At 41.0% G+C, this 15,211-nt stretch overlaps 1 long non-coding RNA gene across 5 annotated transcripts; it reads right to left on the bottom strand.

Moving 5' to 3' along the window:
• Nucleotides 1–2,319: 2,319 nt before the first annotated feature.
• LOC141490592 (uncharacterized) lies at nucleotides 2,320–7,360 on the bottom strand. 5 transcript variants are annotated; one of them, XR_012469277.1, is made up of 4 exons: nucleotides 7,039–7,360; nucleotides 4,850–6,159; nucleotides 2,958–3,244; nucleotides 2,320–2,761 (listed from the first exon to the last, which is right to left on the bottom strand). It is a non-coding gene; the product is annotated as an uncharacterized LOC141490592 (long non-coding RNA). The 5 variants fall into 5 exon arrangements; XR_012469279.1 differs by having other exon boundaries at nucleotides 3,002–3,244; XR_012469276.1 differs by having other exon boundaries at nucleotides 2,320–3,244; nucleotides 4,850–4,963; nucleotides 5,620–6,159; nucleotides 7,039–7,349.
• Nucleotides 7,361–15,211: the final 7,851 nt, after the last annotated feature.

The following is a 15,211-nucleotide window of genomic DNA, read 5'->3' as shown; positions in this document are numbered from 1 at the left end:
AACTTTTCTCTTTCAACCTAAGTTATTGGTCTAGTCAGAAATAGGTCAAGAAACAGTTTAACAGTTTTAACAATTTTGTTTTTCAATTAGCAAATATATTTTCTCTCCTAGTCTCCCTCACAATGCATTTTATTTTCTGTGGTCCTCTCCTATGTAGTCATGAAATCTTGCCCTATTCTCGCATCTGAAAGGAAGGCTCTTCCTTATTTTTGTAATTGGTTCATGATGTGATACTCTGTCTCTGTCATGTATCCATTTGGATTCCCTCTTAGTATATGGTGTGAAGTGTTGATCCAAACCTGATTTCTGCCAGAATGCTTTTTAGTTTTCTTATTTTTTTTTTTTAGGTTTTTGCAAGGCAAATAGGGTTAAGTGGCTTGCCCAAGGCCACACAGCTAGGTATTTTTAAGTGTCTGAGACCGGATTTGAACCCAGGTACTCCTGACTCCAGGGCCGGTGCTTTATGCACTACGCCACCTAGCTGCCCCTCTTATTTTCTTTATGAAGGATATTGAGCCCTTACCCATTAGTTGGGTTCTTTGAGTTGATTGTGCACTTGGAAAATAGTTTCATTTCTTCATAGTACCTAATCTGTACCAGTGATCAACCTCTGTTTTCTAACCAGTATCAAATTATTTTGACAATTACTGCAAAGAAACAAATTGAATGAGAGGGGGATCCACTCCCTTCATAAATGCTTAGTATACCTTTCTGTGTTTGGAGAAAAGTGGATGAGATTTTGGGATAATTGAATCAATTAAGTACAAGCCAGAGAGATTGGGTTATGTCTCAGAAACCCATGTGCCAATCTAACTGGGGATTTTTGGATATTGTCAGAAGGGAATGGTTCTTTTCCCCCTCCCCCCCTTCCTGGTATACGGACAGGCTAAGAGGTCAAGATAGGGAGGGAGTAACACAGTTCTGGAGCCTAAATAACAAGGAGTTGGGGAATTTTAACCTTTCTTGACAGCTTTGTTTGTGGAAAAGAACAATTCCCCAGACTCTTCTCATATCCAAAATGCAACCAACCCCTTTCCTAGGGGAATTATCAGTGGTATTTTTAAAAAAAGTCATTCTAGAGCCTTTTGTAAATTCAGGATATGCTTAGTTTATTATTGATTTTGATGTTGAGCATTTGCATGTTGTATCTTCTTTAAAATGTGATCTCCTTTGGGTGCCTCTAGAAGAGGCATGTTTTGGGTCATTTGCCAGGCATGGATCTTGGAGACTCTATTCATATTCTCTTTCTTGGTGACATTTTAAATTTGAGGACTGGTATGCAAGGGACAGACAGCTATGGTGATGGCTACATGTTTTGTCTTGAGATCTTATTGGTTCATATAAGATCCAATTTAGAAGTTTTTAGCAAGGGTCTAGCTTTAAATGGCACTGGGAACACCAAAAAGAAGAGAAAAAAAATGTGTTTTGGTTTTTTTTTGCAAGGCAAGTGTGGTTAAGTGTCTTGCCCAAGGCCACATAGCTAGGTAATTATGAAGTGTCTGAGGCTGGATTTGAACTCAGGGACTCCTGACTCCAGGGCTGGTGCTCTATCCACTGCACCACTTAGCTGCCCCCCAAAATGGTTCTTAATCTCAAGGATCTTACATTCCTTTCGAATGGATGAAAGGTCAGAATTCATTGTTTACCCTTCACTGACTTGACCTACCCATGGAGTTTAACCCCATAACCATAGGGAGTCTTAGTAATCTTTCCAAAGCTTTCTCAAACTTTTCATAATCAAAGCATTTTTTCATTCTCTATAACATATTTAGCAGAGAGATATTCCTTCCGTATGGATCTTGAGGCACCTGCCTCAGGTATTGTCTTCTTTTGTTCTCTCTTCTGCTCCATCTTCATTGGAAAGAAGACAGAGTACCTAACTGCTGCACTAGGTAGGAATCACCTCAGCATGAAGCTTCTTTTAGCAAATGGCTTCATTGACTGGCTGGTCAACCCATGGTCTGACCACTTGGGCTCCCTTCATTTGGGAAACTGTTGTTGGTTTGGTTTCACCTAGTTGCCAAAGTCAATTTTCAGAAAAAGAGTTCTCACCAGACCATTCCCCTGCTCAGGAAAATCTTTGTTCTCCCCATTACCCTAGAATAAATTATAAACCCTTCTAGGATCCCAAGCCCTTCCCCATATGGTCTTCTATACATTCTTCTTCACATATCTTTTGATTCAGCCAACTTGGCATTCTTGCTATTCTACACACATGACCTGCCACTTCCCCTCTTCTGTCTTCTTACTTTTGCATTGGCTGTAGTGCAAAGTGTGCTTCCCCCCACAACTCCCCCCTTGCCCAATTTCCCTCATATAAGGAAAGGTCTTCCTCTTGAATTCACTGGTTCCTCTCCAAGCAGGGCTCTTAAGCACCATGAATTACAAAATATTTTTTCCAGTACATGCCAGCTAGTAGTGCCCATTCCAATGGTTTATATTATGATTTTTTTAAATAAATGAGAGAGTAGGCATATAGGTTAGCAGTTATTAATATTTCCTTAGTCACCTTTTTAAGATATTAAAAACTTTGAAGATTTTTTTTTCTATGTCTTTATTATCTTTCCATTTTAGCCATGCCTTATATATTAGTTTCTCAGTGTCCTCGCAGTTAGAAAGCCTTAGGCATAGTCTTTTTCTCTACAAACTGGGTCAAGTCTGGCTGCTTTTCTTGTTCTTGTTTCCTTTAGTGCCAATTCTTACCCTTTGGCATATTTCAGAAACTATGATGTCAGAGTTCACTTGTGAAGGTTCCGCTGTCCTTGATGAAAAGAAAAAGTTTAAAAATTGGTTAAAAATGACTTTTGAAATTCATGATTGTTCCTCTGTTTATAGATTTTTTTATGAAAGTCATCTATACAGGGATTTAGCTTGTCTTTCTGAAGGTATTAATAGGGAATAAACAGACTTTTCAAAATTGAAAAATGTAATTAATATAAAGATCCCATTGTCCTTACTGTTTATTTTCAAAAAGCTTTGACTCAGTAGAACAAATCACCACCTTCTTTCTTGACTTTTTTCCACTGGGTTTTCTCCCATCCATGAATCAGGATCAATCAGGATTTTTTGAAAAGTGTAACATGAGAAATAATCCTGTTCAATGACTCTCTGATAATTCAAATTCGACAAAGCATTAAAAACAGTGCTCTCCAAAGGCATCACCATAGTGATAGATTCGATCCAGGACAGAGTCCAAGTTGAGGAAGGATTGATTTTCTATGTGGAGTGAGGTCTTCCATATGTTCTGTATGTGGGGGGAAGAAATAAACACTAAGAACTCTGTCGACCCTTCTGGAGGAGATTGGTAACTACCCAAAGGAATTTGACCTGATTATTTAGATATGGGAGATATCAACTGGATGAATCATGTCCAGAATTCAAAAAAAATCTGAATAAACATCCTATCAGCTTTTCCACCTACATATATCTCTAGGAAAGAAAGTATAGATGGACACTGAAGATGACCCAGAGCTGAAATATTGGAGGATAGCAGGTCCCTGGAATTTATCTCAAATAAAAGCCTTAATTAAGCTCAAAGAAATTATCTGTGAAGAAAGCCCCTCCTGGAGGTTTTGTCTTTGGCCTTTGAATGATGAAAGTCCCTGGTCAGGAGCCCTGGTTGCCGGAAGAAGCCCTGGGCTCCCAGGGCCTGTATCCAGTGACTGTGGTAGCAAGGTTCCCCCTTGCTGGTGAATTTGATACTGGGACATGTGGGTCATCTCTCACCACAATAGTTTTGGGGGCTTCCTTGTAGAGGTACCTGTTCCCGCCCCCCTCTCCATCCTGATTTGTGAAGGGAGAAAGGAATAAGCCTTGGCAGTAAAACCTCTGAAGTTTCCCCTTGCCAACCTTGGGCCTCCTTGTTCAAATAACCAGGGAATGTTTCCCAGAGGAACCTTGCTGTCCTTGTTTCATTGGATTTAGAGCTGGGAGAACTCTGAGAGACCAAGTGTAGCCCTTTTGTTTTGCAAATGAGGAAACTGAGGCCCAACTAAATAAAATGAGATCCCTTGGGAAGCAAATAAGAGTTAATTTTTGCAGGCTGGTTTTAGGATCATGTATTTAAGGCTGGAGGGGATCTCGGGTCATCTGGTCTATCCCTTAATTTTACAGAGCAGGAAACTGAGGCCTGTGGAGGGCCTGCCATCTGCTTTGGGCACACTTCTTCATCTCCTTGTGCCTCTCAGTGATTCAGTGTTACTCACAAGTCTTGGACTTGATGATCTTCAAGGTTCTTTTCATCACCTCCAAGTCTGTGATGCTATGAATGCACTGACTTGTAATAACCATTTTCCTTCAGATTTTTCACTATTTTTGAGGTCGTTTTTAGCTGGATAACCAACTTCCCTTGACCTTCCTCTCAAGATAGACATAGGTCTTTCTTAACTGTAAATCTACAGGATAAGTAATCTAAGGCTCATTTTACATGTGAAGGGAATTAGTGGCAGAGTAATGAAGAGATTTATCCTTAGTCATAGGGCTCAAATGTATGGACAGTGTTCTCTCCACTCTAATGTTTGGATATACCATAGATATACTGGAGGACTCTTTCTTCATTTGTGATACAAACTTCAATGGCAGCAGAGCTAGGGCAATCTTAAACCCAAATTATAGCCATTCTTCTAATTGGTGTACATGTGGGGTCACTATATGCACAGTTGAAATAGCATAAAGAATGCCACCATAGTCTTTGATTTGGGGACACCAAGGTTGATCAAAGCAGCTTGGCTAAAGGCAACAAAAAATGTACAATTGCAAAAAAAAATCCAGAGGAGAAAGTGAATGTTCTCAAAGCCTTGCCTTTGGTCCCATCCCCACAAGCAAGAAGCCAGCTTTTGATGATACTCACCAGTCACTGCTTCCTGAAGGGTCAGCCGCTTTCACTTTGGGACGACTCTCATTGGGGAAAGTCATTACTTGAAATGAGCCTCAATTTGCTTCTCTGCAACATTCTGTCAGTCTACTGAGGTCAGGAAGAAGAGGACTGATCACCCTTTCAGATGACAACCCTCCAATGTCTTGGAGAGACAGCTCTCATATTGCCAAATCCAAACTTTTCTAGGGAAAATACTATTCTCCCTCCCCCCGTCCCCCATATACCTAATGGTATCTGTCCTATAAATTACCCTTACCTATTTCCAGTGCAAATAACAAAATCTCTTTTGGAAGAGGATTTGTTTTAGAAAATGTGTATTATAGCAATTAAATTAAATTACAGAGGGATAATTTTTCTAAACTGCTGTTGAAACTATGCTGTTGTTTTTAAAGAAATAAAACCATCTTGCAAATTGAGGATTCATTTTGGCATCCTGGAGTCCAAAAGAAGGTGGCACCCTTCCGACTTTGCCAGGGCCAAGGTTCTTTCTTACCTAGTTTGATTCAACAAATTCTCTTTGAAGGTCAGATTCTAAAACAAAACAAATACAGACCTCCACCAAGACCAATGTTCTTTTGTTGCCATTGATTTTGTGGTTGGGGTCCCTATGGTGTCACCCTCTCCTTTCCTTCATTCTGCTCCTATTCCAGCACCCAACACAGGGGTTGGTTGGCATGATGTGGGTGATTGATTGATCTGTTCCCTGGTTGGTGCCTTCTCCATACCAACCAAACCATGCTTACATAATATTTCCCAGGCATGAAATTTTGCCTCCTGCCATCATGTCTTGGAGCAGACTGAAGCCTCCTCTCTTCAGCTCCCATTGTTCCTCACCTCTGCTTCTAGGAAGCCCCCTCCTCTCTTCCTTCAGATACACATGCCTGTATATCTATCAATCCCTTTTGGAGCTCTTAGCATTCTCTTCTTCTCCAGATTATTGTGTCTGTTTTGCATATAAGTTGCATGAACTCATCTCCATACATCTTGCATTTCCCATAGTAGAGTATAAGCTCCCAGAAATCCAGATGTTGTCTCCCAGGTCCAGTGACTGGAACTTAGTAAGGCCCTTTTTCCATGCCTGCTGAATTGAACCCAACCCTCATTGGCTGCTCCCATCTTCAGTGTCTCTGCTAGGGTTTGGTCTAGGGGACTTCTGACTTTGGTCTCCAGGCATTTACCTTCCTCACTTTCTAGTCCTAAGTTATTTTTCCCCCATGCCTGTTTTCACCACATTCACTTGGTGACTGCTTCCCATTCCAACTTCTTCTTTTCTCATCTTCTCCCTGTGTTCAGACCACAAGAATGTAGTTTCAAAACTTTGTTTAGAAATAGACAAATTCAGAATGAACATATTAGGTCAACTCGGTCTTCTTTGATAACGAAGGACAAGAACCAACCAACTAGTGCAACTTACTTAGCATTATCTTAAATATATATATATATATATATATATATATATATATATATACACACCCATGATGACATGCCTCTTGCCTTCTTTTCTCTTTGCTTTTCCTTTTCAATGATTTCACCTATTCCCATGTGTTTAAAATGTCCCTCTTGAGTCTCTATATCTAGTTGCAGTCCTCTCCTGAGCTCCAGCCACCATCTCCTGCTGTCCTCCTAGAAGCTCAAGCTACACAAGTACAAGGCTGAACTCCTCACTGTCTCTGTTGGCTCAACCTTTCTCTCCTCAAAACTCCCCCAGTTTTGTTGAAGACACTATCATTGTACCAGAAGCCCTGGCCTGAAATCTGATTGTCATAGTTGATTCTTTCTTCTCCCTTTCCTTCTATCTTCATGTCCATTTTACCTCTGTAAGACCACTGGGTCTTCTTCCTCTCCTCTCCTTCTCCCATGCCCTAAGTCCCCTCCCACCTCTCCTGTGGTGGTAGCTTTCTCATGGACCTCCCTGCCTTTAATGTCTGTCTTTCCTCAACTTCCTTCACATAAGTGAAAAATGAAGACTTTTGAGTCATAGATCTTAAACTGATATTCCCTTGCTCAGAATTCTTAAGTGACTTTCTTAAATTATGGAGCTCTTAGCCTCCCGTGGAAGGCTGTCCATCATCAAACCAACTTTTCATACCAACTCTGGACCTGATGTTCAATCCCCATCTCATCCCTCTCCTGGCTGCCCCTCAGGTTGTTCCTTCACCCACCCATGCTTGGAAAAATACTTCCTCCTCTCCGTGATGCTCATCACTGCCTGCTCCATTCAGTTCCTTGCCTGGTGCTTAGAAGAGATGGGTCTGAGTCATGACAAGGGCATTGAGAGGGCCAAGGATGAAAGCCTTGGACCTGGGTTTACAATCCAGCTTCAGACATTTACTGGTTGCGTGACTCTGTAAAAGTGTCTTAACCTCTGTCTCCCTCAGTTTCCTCATCTGTAAACTGAGAATAATCATATTCTGTTCCTCCCAGGGTTTGGTAAGGATAAAGTGAGATCACATGAGCAAAACCCTTGAAAGCATAATCAAGTCAATGTTGTGGTGATGATGTGATAATAATGGTGGTGCTGATGATGTGATGGTGATGGTGATGATGTCATAATGTGGTGCTGATGGTGATGATAGTGATGATGGTGTGATGCTGATGGTGGGGGTGAGGATGATGATGGTGGTGCTGGTGTGATGGTAATGGTGATGATAGTGGTGGTGGTTATGATGTTGATATGATGGTGGTGGTGATGGTGATATGGTGGTGATGGTGGTGGGTTAGAAGGCAGATGCTCACACTGAAAGTGCTTAGGAAAGAAGTCATATTTTCAGGCAGTGTTTTAAGAAAGCATTCCTTCACTTTGAGGGTGGTTCTGGGTTTTCCCCCCCTTGGATAAAGAGGCAGTGTGGTGCAGTGGGATGTTCTCCAGTAGTGCTCTGCCCTTGACCACTGGGATGACCCACAACTCATTACTTTTCCTCTCTGAGCCTCAATTCCTTTATTTCAAATGAAGAGGATGGGTTGGGTGATTCCTCCCCCCCCCGCCCCAGCTCTCAGATTCTTTCTCATGCTTTTTCTTTAGCTCTTTGTGTCTCTGTCTGTTTCTCTGTGTCTCTTGGTCTCTCTGTCTCTCTTTCTCTTTCCCCATCTCTGACTTTCCTTTACAATCATTCCAGATACTTTTATGCCTCATTCCCATTGTACTTAGTCCATTTAATGTTCCTGTACTTCTCCCATTCCTGGCCTCCTTGGAATGGGAAGGATCTGGAGGAAACTACAAAATGCTTCATGAATAGTTTAGTGCCCTGCTTCCCCTTTCTTCCTATATCTCCCAGAGCACTGCTTTGGGCTCCCTTGGTTCTTTCTCGGCATCCTTGACTTGCCAATGGGGGTCCTGGGCTGCCGAGAGGTTCCCTGGCTTGCCTAGGGGGCCGCAGCCCCTGGGTTCCAGAGCTGAGCAAGGAGTCCACCACTCTCAGGACCCTGCCGTGGCTAAGGTCCCCATCGTGCGGAGCATGCTACTTTGGAATGTGGAAAAATTTCCAGCATGCCTGGGTCAGCATAAATACAGATGTGAACAGCTCAATGGGGCTCCTGCCAAGTGCATAATGATTACCACATGTGTAGAGGCCGTCCATCCTCTGTCCTAGATGGCCCGCTGCGTGTCCTCGCTGCCTGCAGGGGAATCACACAGCGTCCAAGCTGGAAGAGCCAGGAGGGATTATTTATTCCCACTCCTTCATTCTTCATCTGAAAAAAACAAAAACACAAAACCTAACTGGGGCCCAGAAAGGCCAGATGACTTGTTCCTAGTCACCTGACTTGGCCATGCTGAACCTCGAACTCTGCTCTGGAGACACCTGGTTGTTATCTGGGTGGATCAATGGGCCTGTGGTCAGAGAGATCTGAGGGCAAATCCTTTCTGGCTGTTTTCCTGGGCAAGTCACTAACCTCTGTCTGACTCAATTTCCTCATCTGTAAAATGGAAATAAGAATAATACCTACTTCCTCAGATTATTGTGAAGGTAAGATGAGACTATTTCTAGAGTGCAAAAGCAAGCTTTTCAGGGATATATAACTGGAATTATTGCTATTACTTTTACTGTTCCCATCCCTGTGGCCTTTCTGGCTCTCTGGTCCTGTCTAGGTCCTGCCATGATCCTTCAATTTTAGGACGATGACTAGTGGCAACTAGTTCTGTCTCTTCTAGGTATTGGGACCATGAAATATTTTGAGCTAGGTTTATAGCTGGAAGAAATCTCATCCAACACCTTCATTTTAAATTTTATTTTTAAGAGAAAACAAACAAACAAACCACCTTGTTCTTCAAAGCTTAATCGAGGGCTACCTAGGAAGCCTTTCTGGATGTCGGAATCTAAAGTGTTTAAGACAGTGTCTGCCACCATACAAATGCTTATTCTTCTTGGTTTCACTTTTTCATTTCTATCTGCATGTATTCTTTTTTGCCCAATAGAGTTCCTTGAAGTTATGAACTTTTTTACTTATCTTTTTTTTTTTTAATGTATCTCCCTTGACTGTGGAGCCTGACCCATCGAAAGTTAAAGATATGTGTTTTTGGAAAGAATGGAATGAATGAATAAATGGAGTGAGTGAATGATACTTCTTGTGTGTATAACGCAGTCATTGACAGATCTCTTTCTTGAACTTACTCTTTTTTATGATACCAACCTAGAACCAAAGAATCTAGTCATTGCTCACTGAGTGATGCTCACCCTATGGGCATCCTCCCCATCTCCCCACAGATAGTAAACCTTGGTTTACACATAAAGAAACTGTAGCCCAGAGAATTGAATCATTTTCCTCAAAATGGAAAGTTAGAATTTGAAACCAGGGCTTCTTTTTCCACTGTGCCCATTTCCTTTTCCTCTGCCCAGCATATTGTTTACTGTCCCTGAGTCTTGAAGGATGTCCCACTATGGATGGCCTGGAGCCAGTGAAGGGAGCAGAGAACTAGAGAGCAGGCGTCCTCTTGGGATGGTGCTGCTTGCTTGAATTGTCTTCATTTCTCTAGAAGCTGGTTGCTGCTCCTCCTCCAGCCCCATGTGTGTGTTATCTTTAACTCCCTGCAGTGTGGGTATTCTCACACTGGCTTCTTTCCCTTTATTACTTCATTCTTAGAGGAAGGGGGTGTGTGGGGAGTGTGTTTAAAGCCAGGATCCTGCCGCTTAATCAGTTCTTTTCCTCTTTTAATGAGGGTGACTATTGTGAAATAAGTAATTATTAATTACTCCAAACTAATGAAATATTGTCATTTTCTTGCCCAAAACATATGGAAGCAAAGGGAATGCATATGGGTATTTTTAGGAAAGCATATTGGGGAATGGACAAATTCCGGTGGTGCCAATCCGCCTGAGCTGTCTGGCTGAGACCACTGCCACTCTTGTTGGCGTCTAACTCTTGGTGCCTTTGAAATCATTTTCCAAGGTAACATCTGATCCAGGATATGTGTTATGATGAAAAGAATGAAGGTTCAAACTTTACTGGAATGCCCTTTAGAAACCATGAGAAGATTCTGTGGCCTCCTTCCCCTGTAGGAATCACCCCCTGCCTTATATCCTCAGTAACTTGAGATCATTTTGTGATTTTCCTGCCTCTCTCTAGTGTCCAGGGCTCAGTATATGTATGATTCATAGGCTGTTGAAGCTAGAAGAGAACTTAAGATCTCCAAGGGACTGGGGGAGAGACACAGCCCCCAAATCTCTAGACTCACTGGAAAAGAGATTTGAATCTGCAAGCATAACATTACCAGGTATAAATGTAAGATTATACCCTGGGTTCGAAATGCCAACTTATCTTTACATAGTGCCTGCACTTACCTGGTAAGTGGTTCATGTTTTTTTTGAACTGAAAAGTACAAGATGGTGGAAGTAGGGCTTGACTTCAGTCTGTAGAAAGAGCGATTGCACAGCTAAGCTGTGTTAACCATACGATTCAGGAGCTAAGAATACCAGTGTAATCTTGGTCTCCATGGAGAGTGAGCTTCCAGGCTCTCTTCTAGACTAGTAAAGCCGAATTTCCAGCCTAGGTTCCATGCTTTGGATGGGGCTTTGACAATCTGGGGAGAATCTGGAAGAGAATCGATGGGGCAGAACAATAAAAAAGGTTAGACATTGTACACTAATCAATTTAGATTTGATATTAAGACAAACAAACGATAATAGTAAGAGGGAAACCCCTTCTTAACAATGAGAGCTATTCCACAGTCTATTGGGCTGCCTTGGTGAAGAGTAAATTAATACTCATTGGAAGTTATATGGGATAAAAATCCACTAAACAAAGTCTTCAGAGGCAGATTCTGAGTAAAATGAAAGATTAATTGCTTTTCTCAAGAAAAGGACAGACTCATAATCTCACATCAAATCTAAGAGTTTGAGACCTGTGCCTAAAGGATAGTCAAGTGAGGTTATATGACTTAGTGCAATCCTCTCCCCTCCTTAACCCCCTCTCCTTCACCTCATTGACTGAGCTGTTCAAGGTTACATTCTATTCACAAAAATCTACCCCAGCAACAAAGAAAAGAACGAAAAGTTTTCATAAAATATGACCTCACCATCCAGATGGTGAGAATATAAAAAAAAAAAGATCTCAGTGACCTTCATATGTATAACTATCTAAAGTGAAGTAATCTCTAAGTCTAGTAAAAATAGTTTTATCATACAGGAGGTGGTGGCTCATGAGCTTCTCTTTTGGAATACGAGGTCTTTCTAGGAATAGTCCAATAATAATAATTTGTTTTTCTTAATATGTCTTAACCATGAGAGGACTTCACTAGGAATGTTAAACCTAGGTGGGTTTTACTGGGAATATTCTACTCAAGATCAATGACCATCATCTAGATAACTTCGTTTTGAATGTCTTATAGTGGAGATACTTTGGCGGGGGGCATGTTGAGCCAAATGGCTGTTGAGGTCCCTTCTAACAGTGAGATTCTGTGATAAAATGTTTTATCCAGTTCAAAAATTGAAGCCCATTTGAGTAAGATGACTGAGTCAAGGATCTGTTTATAACAGAGATAAAATTCAGAATTGGGGTGAGGCTTAGAAGCAGGGATAGACATAGAGTAAGAAACCAGGAATTATTTAGAAGCAGGATTAGAAACCAGTCTCAGGCCCCTCTTGTTTCCAGTTCCATGTTCTTTCCACAATCCACGTGGCCATTCTGTTTATGAGACCATCATGGAAAGGAGGATCATAGAATCAGAGCTGCAACTCAGAAAGTATCTTACCCAAATCTTACATATTACAAGTGAGGAAACTGAGGCCTAGTGATTCAGAGGCAAAACCAAGTGCTCTGATTCAAAATCTAGCACAGTTCCCCTGTTTCCCACTACCTGCCCCCCTCCCCCAATTTTCCTTCTTTTCCACCATGTGTTACAACTGGAAAGGACCAGAGAGATCTCATAGTCCAAGCCTTCTCTTTACGAATGGACAGACTACTTCTTCATTGTTCCATTGCAAAAATTTTCCACGACTTAAATCAATCATCATTAATCATTGATGAAGAGATAAGTAGGTAAGTGGAACATTTTTGTTTGGGGAATACAAGGATAAAAGTAAGACAGTCTGTGATGTCTAGTAGCTTACCTTTACAGAGGGGACATGACATATATGTGTGTGTGTGTGTGTGTGTGTGTGTGTGTGTGTGTGTATGTATATATATATATATATATGTAAGTATATATAAGAGAATTTTAACAGAGGAAAGCATCAGAAATTACAAGGAGTTGGGAATGAGTGTAACCAAATTGTAGAGTTCGTGTTCAAATTTGAATAATTCAGAATAATTCTGTGCATTCCTATTATCTTTAGGAAATAGAGTGTTATATGTGAAGAAAAGCAAAAAAAAAAAAAAAAAAACCCAAACCAGTTTGTGTGAGCCTTTAGAGTATAACAAAGGGAGTCTTGTATTAACCTAGAAATTAGCCTAGAATTAACCTTGAAAGGTTCTTGTGTTCAGGGCTATAGATGACAATTGGAGTAGTTCATATTAAATTTTGTATGCTATAAAGAGCATTGGAAATTATTGAGAACGGACAGGATATTGGATAAACCTTTGTTTTGCTAAGTATTCTTTGTCAAATTTCTGAAGCATGAATTCAAGAGCCTTGAGTCAGGTTAACCAAGAAGAAAGTTAGTGAAACAGTCCAGGAAAGAAGCCATGAGGGCCCTTAATAGTGTGGTAGCAGTCGGTATGGTGAAAAAGGAACAGATGTTAGAGATGTGGAGGTAGAAATAATAAGATTTCTCAACTCATTGTATAATGTGTGGTGAGTTTGAGGAGTGGTTAGGATGAAAACCAAATGAGACTAATGACACCAGCTCCCAAGGCAGAGAGAGTGTTCAGGAGAAGAGTGGTCAAAAGTAGATCAAATTAATTAGAGAGGTCAAGTTTGTTGAGAATCATAGATCATCAGATTTGGCAATGTAGAGATGAGTGTAACTTTAGAAAGATTTTATTTCAGTTGAGTGATAATGTCAAAAGTCATGTGCAAGTATTAAAAATGCATGAAAATGTAGGAAGTCAATCACCCCATGTAGACAGATTTTTCTAGTTGTGTGTAGTGGAAGTGTGGGCTTCATTGACTGTCTACACCCTTGCAATTACTTGAAGGAAAGTACCTTTGTTAGTCAAGAATAGTTTTTGATTGACTCACTCAGTTAGAATTTAGCACAAGCAAGACCTGTACACCTCCTTGAAGAAATGAAAACCCTTTTGTTTTGAGTGACATGGTCACACTCCTAAGAAAATTGATAAAAGACCAGGGAGATATACATGGAGGACCTTGAATCAACAAGATTCTATCAAGCCAGCACACCTCAGAAAGGTTGGTCTGAGCAGTGCATGAGATGTCATTGCTTCACAGCAAGGGTCACAAATCACAGCCTGTGGACTGTAGGGCTCCCTTGAATTAAGATGGTTCTTGACATTTTAAAAGAAAATTTTATTAAATTTTAAAATGTAAAAAAACAAATTCTTAGCTCACAGGCTATACACCAGCAGATAGCAGTCAAGATTTCGCCCTCATGCCTCAGTTTGCCAATCCTTGCTCTATAGACATGTTCAAGGAGAAGAACCAGTCTGAGGGAAGTCCCAGGAAAAGGTTGTCCTCCCCAGCATCTTCTCCTGGTGCTTCTCCTGCCTATCCACAGAGAACATAACATTGCCTGATATTGAATAAACTGATTTTTTTTTAACTTAAACAGAAGGGTTAGACAAAGAGAGATATAAATGAAGAGTTAGGCAGAGAGCCCAATCTTGGTTTAAATGGTAGAAATTTTCCTAATTGTGGACTCAGCTATTGTGACTGTTTTCAGGATTTTCATCTAAATAAACTTCCTACAATACAAGTGACTATTACTTACAAGTCTGGTATACTTAGTCTTTAAAGGACTAGATTATGGTGAGTAGATTAGGGTATTCCAGCTGAAAACAAGGCAGTGGAGGCAGAGAGCAGTACCTAGGTAGATTGTTTGTGTTGAATGGTTATTTATTTATTTCTTTATGAAGTTGGAAGAAGCTTGGTATTGGACCATGTTTGCAGACAGCAGGGAAAGAACCTATTGCTAAGGAGAGGTTGAAGGTTAGGGAGCCAGAGTTCATGATTGAAGGGTCAGTCTGACTTGGAAGACTGGAGGGTAAGGGATCATGGGCATCGGTGGAGAAGTTGACCCTGGCTAAGCCAGCAGAGTCTGTAGTCATAGAGAAGAGACCAGGAGATCATTCTGCAAGGGTAGGAGGGTCAGAGAAAGAAACCAAGGAAGGGCTAGTTGCCTGTCCCACAAAGCATATGCTTTCTGCAGGGGATTCTTTTGTTTTGTTTTGTTTTGTTTTGTTTTCAAGGCAATGGGGTTAAGTGACTTGCCCAAGATCACACAGGTCATTGTCTAAGGGCAGATTTGAACTCAGCTCCTTCTGACTCCAGGTCAGTGTTCTATCCATTGCACCACCTAGCTGCCCCTTGTGCAGGAATTCTTAAGCAAAAATGATCTAGATCTCCATAAGCTCTAGCCAGAAGTCGTCATCACATTAGTATAATTGTTAAAGAATATATTTGTAGATGACTTTCCTCTCTGTCTATGTGGGTCTGTTATGTTTATAGGCACACATGGATCTGCATGTATAGATTTTACATGCTGGGTGTGTGTGTGTGTGTGTTTATTTATTTATTTGTCTAAGCCTGTAACTCCATACTGTGAGGCACTCCCAATGTGGAGCATTTTGATGAAGACCAACAAGTTGCTTTAGGAGCCCTGGAAGGTTTAATGATTTGCTGTAGCTAAATGATAGTGTTTGTCTGAAGTGGGAATTGAGTGCAGGTCTGCCTAATGGTCACTACCTACTTCATACCATCAGTGAGATCAGTGTGCATCAGTG

Source organism: Macrotis lagotis, chromosome 6, assembly GCF_037893015.1.
Source record: "Macrotis lagotis isolate mMagLag1 chromosome 6, bilby.v1.9.chrom.fasta, whole genome shotgun sequence".
Taxonomy (NCBI): domain Eukaryota; kingdom Metazoa; phylum Chordata; class Mammalia; order Peramelemorphia; family Peramelidae; genus Macrotis; species Macrotis lagotis.
Note: the sequence above shows the minus strand (reverse complement) of the source record. Positions and strands in the feature narration are given on the sequence as shown.